The sequence below is a fragment of the Leucoraja erinacea genome, chromosome 12 (genome assembly GCF_028641065.1).
Source record: "Leucoraja erinacea ecotype New England chromosome 12, Leri_hhj_1, whole genome shotgun sequence".
NCBI classification, from domain to species: domain Eukaryota; kingdom Metazoa; phylum Chordata; class Chondrichthyes; order Rajiformes; family Rajidae; genus Leucoraja; species Leucoraja erinaceus.
The window spans coordinates 619786-625785 of record NC_073388.1 but is presented as its reverse complement, the minus strand read 5'-3'; the positions used below and the strand labels follow the sequence as shown (position 1 = coordinate 625785).

Genomic DNA, 6000 nt, shown 5'->3' with positions numbered 1-6000 from the left:
AGATAGAGGGGGGGGGGGGGGTGTGGAGATAGAGGGGGGGGGGGTGTGGAGATAGGGGTGTGGAGGGGGGGGTGTGGAGATAGAGGGGGGTGGTGTGGAGATAGGGGGGGGTGTGGAGATAGAGGGGGGGGGTGGGGGATAGAGGGGGGGTGGTGTGGCGATAGAGGGGGGGGGTGTGGAGATGCTGGGGGAGATAGAGGGGTGGTGTCCATAGAGGGGGTCACCACTGAGCCACTAACGGGTGCCTCTCTAGAGAGGGGGGGGGGTGTGGAGATAGAGGGGGTGGTGTGGAGATAGAGGGGGTGGTGTGGAGATACTGGGGTGGTGTGGAGATGACCTGGCGATAGAGGGGGGTGCTGGGCTAGGGGGGGGGCCTGTGTGGAGATAGGGGGATGGTGTGGAGATGAGGGGGGTGTGTGTGGAGATAGAGGGGGTGGCCAAGAGGGGTGGTGGTGAGATAGAGAGGGGTGGTGTGCAAGAGAGGGGCGGGGTGTGGAGATAGAGGGGGGTGGTGTGTGGAGCCACCAAGATGTGGAGATAGAGGGGGGTCGGTCACTGGGGGAGAGGGGTTGAGCGGCCATTTACCCCAATGCTGGGCCCCCCCCACCACCCCCACCCGTCTGCCTCTCTGCCCCCCCCCAAGCTGGGGGTGCTGCCCCCTGGGCACGGGGAATGACCTGGCCGGGTGCTGGGCTGGGGCCCCCCCTGTGTGACGATGACCCTCCCCTGCAGGTGGTGGCCAAGCTGGAGAGAGCCCACCCCCCCCCCCCCCAGGTGAGGCACTCCCCCCCCCCCCCCCCCCCCCCACCCCCCCCCCACCCCCCCCACCCCCCCCCCCCCCCCCCCCACCCCCCCCCCCCCCCCACCCCAACCCCCCCCCCCCCCCACCCCCCCCCCCCCCCCCCACCCCCCCCCCCCCCCCCCCCACCCCCCCCCACCCCATCCCCCATCCCCCCATCCCCCCCCCCCCCCCCTCTCCTTCCCACTCCCACCAGTTGACAGGGCTCACCACGGGGAGGTCGACAACATGAGCCCCAAGGTCCGAGCCTGACCCAACCTCTCCCTGTAGCTCAGGTTCGCGAGACCAGGCAACATCTCCACTGCACACTTTCAACTTTAAAGGCATCCTACCTGTAGCAGGCAGACCAAAACTGAACACAGTACTCGGGTGTAGCCCCACCAGTGTCTTGTACAACAGTAACAACGTCCTAATTTCTGTAGCCAAATATAACTTCTCCTGGGAGCCAGTCTGCAGTTGGCCTCGATTCTTCAAAAGCACCTATTTGGAGCAGAGATCTGCCAACGTCTGCTCAGGTGAGAGAGAGTCAAAACTGTTGGGCAGCACAATTTTTTTTGTCTGAAGAAGGACGGGAAGCTTTCGAGAATTTGAAGAGATCTTTAATGCAGGCCCCAGCACTAGGAAGGCCACTCTACGATAGCCCCTTCCAACTTTACTGTCCCACCCTTTCTGAATGTTCAACTGCAGTCCTCGCCCAAAAACATGGGGATAAGCACAGAGCTGCACCCAGTTGCAATGGGGCCACCCACTATGCACCCAGATCCCAACACCAATCTATAATAGTCTACAGTCTGCTGCAAACCTGACCTTATGGCATAATAGTGGTGTATAGTTCCTTGAGCAGCACGGTGGTGCAGTGGTAGAGTTACTGCCTCACAGCGACAGCAACCCAGGTTTCAGCCTGACTACGGGTGCTGTCTGTACGGAGTTTGTACGTTCTCCCTGTGACCTCATGGGTTTTCCCCGGGTGCTCCGGTTTCCTCCCACACTCCAAATAGGTACAGGTTTGTAGGTTAAATATGTAAGAAAGAACTGCAGATGCTGGTTTAAACAGAAGATAGACACAAAAAGCTGGAGTAACTCAGCGGAACAGGCAGCATCTCTGGAGCGAAGGAATGGGTGACATTTCGGGTCGAAACCTTCTTCAGGGTCTCGACCCGAGAGAATGGAGCAACTGGGCTTGTATACTCTGGAGCTTAGAAGGATGAGAGGGAATCTCATTGAAACATATAAGATTTTTAAGGGTTTGGACACGCTAGAGGCAGGAAACATGTTTCCGATGTTGGGGGAGTCCAGAACCAGGGGCCAACAGTTTAAGAATAAGGGGTCGGCCATTTAGAACGGAGATGAGGAAACACTTTTTCTCACAGGGAGTTGTGAGTCTGTGGAATTCTCTGCCTCGGAGGGCCATGGAGGCCGGTTCTCTGGATACTTTCAAGAGAGAGCTAGATAGAGCTCTTAAAGATAGCGGAGTCAGGGGAAATGGGGAGAAGGCAGGAACGGGGTACTGATTGGAGATGATCAGCCATGATCACATTGAATGGCGGTGCTGGCTTGAAGGGCCGAATGGCACTACTCCTGCACCTATTGTCTATTGAAACGTTGCCCATTCCTTCTATCCAGAGATGCTGCCTGTTCCGCTGAGTTACTCAAACATTTTGTGTCTATTTCAGGCTTGTAGGTTAATTGGCTATGGGAAAAATTGTAAATTTTCCCTAGTGTGTAGGATAGTATTAGTGTGCGGGGATCGCTGGTCGGCGCAGATTCGATGGGCCGAAGGGCCTGTTTCTGTGCTGTATCTCTAAACTAAACTAATCAGTGGGATGAGGTCCGCAGCGTGGGAGAGTTCTCCCTCTCCTGGACCATGGTGGTACTGCCAGCAGTGGCAGCATCAGATCTAGTCCTTGTTCCCAGTTCAAAGCTCAGAGCGATTGTCATCATTTTACATAGTAAATGAAAACCAAAAATAAAATGCAGTGGGCGCAAATCTGACCTCAAAACAGTAAATGTTGGGAACAATCAGTAGGTCTGACAGCCTCTGTGAAAACCAAAGCAGATCATATATTTTGAACACCTTGTCTACTCCACTGCGATATCTCCTCAAGGTATGCCTACTTTGAAGAAGTTCTCCTCCTCTCTCCGCAGACAGTTTCACAACCTCCTCTGTAACTGCCCACCCTCTTCCTCCCCTTCCTTAACCCTCGAGCTGTCTCCTCCCATCCCCCCGCCCTCGGGCTCCTCCTCCTCCCTTTTTCCTTCCTTCTCCCCCCCACCCCCCATCAGTCTGAAGAAGGGTTTCGGCCCGAAACGTCACCTATTTCCTTCGCTCCATAGATGCTGCTGCACCCGCTGAGTTTCTCCAGCAATTTTGTGTACCTTCGATCTTCCAGCATCTGCAGCTCCTTCTTGAACAGATCATATTTTAGTTTAGTATGCCCCAGATAGGACAATGAAATTCTTACTTGCTGCAGCACAACGCAATATGTTAACATAGTACATAACTGGAGGAGATACAAAGAGTTCAGTGTGTGTGTGAATACACATGCACACATACTCAATAATAAACTAATATAGTGCAATAATAATAAGTGAGTCTGAAGAAGGGTCTGACTCGAAACATCACCTATTCCTTCGCTCCATAGATGCTGCCTCACCTGCTGGGTTTCTCCAGCATTTTTGTCTACCTTCGATTTTTCCAGCATCTGCAGTTTTTCCTTAAGCAATAATAATAATAGTCTGTGTTGTACAGAGCTTATTTGTTGTTGTGTTTAATAGTCTGATGGTTGCAGGGAAGAGGCTAGTCCTGAACATGGACGTCACAGTTTTCAAGCTCCTGTACCTTCTTCCCGAAGGCAGTGGAGAGATGAGTGTGTGGCCAGGATAGTGTGGGTCTTTGATGATGTTGGCAGCATTTTTGAGGCAGCGACTGGGATAAACCTCTTTGATGGTGGGGAGGTCGGAGCCAGTGATGGACTGGGCAGTGGTCACAACTTTTTCAAGGATTCAAGGTAGTTTATTGTCATGCAGTCTTTTCCGCTCCTGGACGTTCAAGTTGCCGAACCAAGCCACGATGCAACCAGTCGGCATACTGTCTACTGCCACTGTCACCTGTCCCGAGGTACAGTGAAAAGTGTTTTGTCGTGTGCTATCCAGTCAGTGAAAGATTACAATGTTGGAGTTTAGAAGGATGAGGTGGATTCTTATAGAGACATATAAAATTATAAAAGGACTGGACAAGCTAGATGCAGGATAAATGTTCTCAATGTTGGGCGAGTCCAGAACCGGGGCCACAGTCTTAGAATAAAGGGGAGGCCATTTAAGACTGAGGTGAGAAAAACTTTTTCACCCAAAGAGTTGTGAATTTGTGGAATTCCCTGCCACAGAGGGCAGTGGAGGCCAAATCACTGGATTGGTTTAATAGAGAGTTAGATAGAGCTCTAGGGGCTAGTGGAGTCAAGGAATATGGGGAGAAGGCAGGCACGGGTTATTGATGGGGGACGATCAGCCATGTTCACAATGAATGGTGGTGCTGGCTCGAAGGGCCGAATGGCCTCCTCCTGCACCTATTCTCTATGTTTCTAATCGAGCCATCCAAAGTGTACAGATACAGAATAAAGGGTATAGATGTTTAGTGCAAGACAAAGTCCTGTAAAGTCCGATTGAAGATAGACTAAAGATCTCCAATGAGATAGATGGGAGGTCAGGACTGCTAGTTGGCAAAACCATATTTCAGGTCCACAATTGTCACCCCTTTACATGGGACGTTTCCTCATTCAGTGGGGGCTCTCTGAGATGGTTCTGAAGAAAAGTCCTCCAGTTATCATATCCCACTGCGCTGTAATTATTCCCTGTGTCAGAGTTAATTCTCAACAGCAGACTGTTGTTGACCCTATAGTTCACACCGACAGACAAGGGCTTTCATGGAGTCAAAACTAGAAACTGCAGGTGCTGGTTTACAAAAAACTACACAGTGCTGGAGTAACTCAGCAGGCCAGGCAGCATCTGTGGGAACATGGATAGGTGACGTTTCACAGAGTGCTGGAGTAACTCAGCGGGTCAGGCAGCATCTGATTGTTTGACCATCACATTAAACGTTCCCCTCCATGGCCAGTGGGAATGCCATTTAACCCATCCTTCTCTGGATCAAATCCCTCATGCATTGCAGATGGTGCAATTCCCCCATTGGGGACCCTTCCACAGCACCACATGTCCTCTTGTCCACTGAGGGCCCTGGTGTTATACAGACAGATCACTCCAGGGAGGATGGCATTTAGCCTTGCACCCTGAATGGCACATAGGATATTTTGGTTCCACTCCATATCCCAGCCCGCCAACCTCCGTCTCCTCCCCTCCTTCCCCCCCCCCCCCCCCCCCCCCCCCCCCCCCCCCCGTCCCCTTCGTATTGACTGGCTGTGTTCTGTTCTGTGCCCACAGGTGGAGCGTGCTGACATATGAGGCAGCAACCAAGCATCCTCTTCCCATGGTGACTGAGGACGAGAGCCACAGCTCCCAGGTATGTGTGCGGGACTCCCCGCATTGGGCAACGATGTTGATGTGACTCAGATCAGAGCTGGGAGGTGAAGGGAGGTTTTGGTCAGGGCCTTCCTTTGAGCAGGTCGGGAACTGATGCATTGTGCCTTAACACAGGTAGCTGCCAATTGTACTCACACAGGCAGTGGAGTTGCTGCCTCACAGCGCCAGAGACCCGGGTTCAATCCTGACTACAGTTGCCATCTGTCCAGAGTTTGTACGTTCTCTCTGTGACCTGTGTAGGTTTCCTCCCACACTCCAATGGTGTACAGGTTTGTAGGTGAAATGAACGGTAAAATTGTAAATTGTCCCTAGTCAGATAGTGCTAGCGTACGGGGTGATCACTGGATAGCCCGGACTCGGTGGGCCGAAGGGCCTGTTTCCACGCTGTATCTCAAAACTAAAATAAAACCTAAACTTCATGTGTGAGCAATCTTTCTGCAAGGAGACAGGCCGTTCGGCCCATCAAACCCATGCTGATCATCAAGCACCCATCTACACTTTTATTTGAGTTCCCCCACAGATTCTACCGCTCATCCACACACACAGTGATAAATAGCAGTCAATGAGCCGACCCACCCACCCACACGTATTTGGGATGTGTGACGTTGTGTCACTTTTACCGGTCACTCATGGGTTCAGACTATTTGAGCAAGTGGGTGGTGGCTGAG

The 6000-nt window shown here is 52.5% G+C and overlaps 1 pseudogene; it reads left to right on the top strand.

The window, feature by feature from the left end:
* Positions 1-6000, top strand: part of LOC129701981 (diacylglycerol kinase delta-like) — a 121927-nt pseudogene that overhangs the window by 88372 nt on the left and 27555 nt on the right.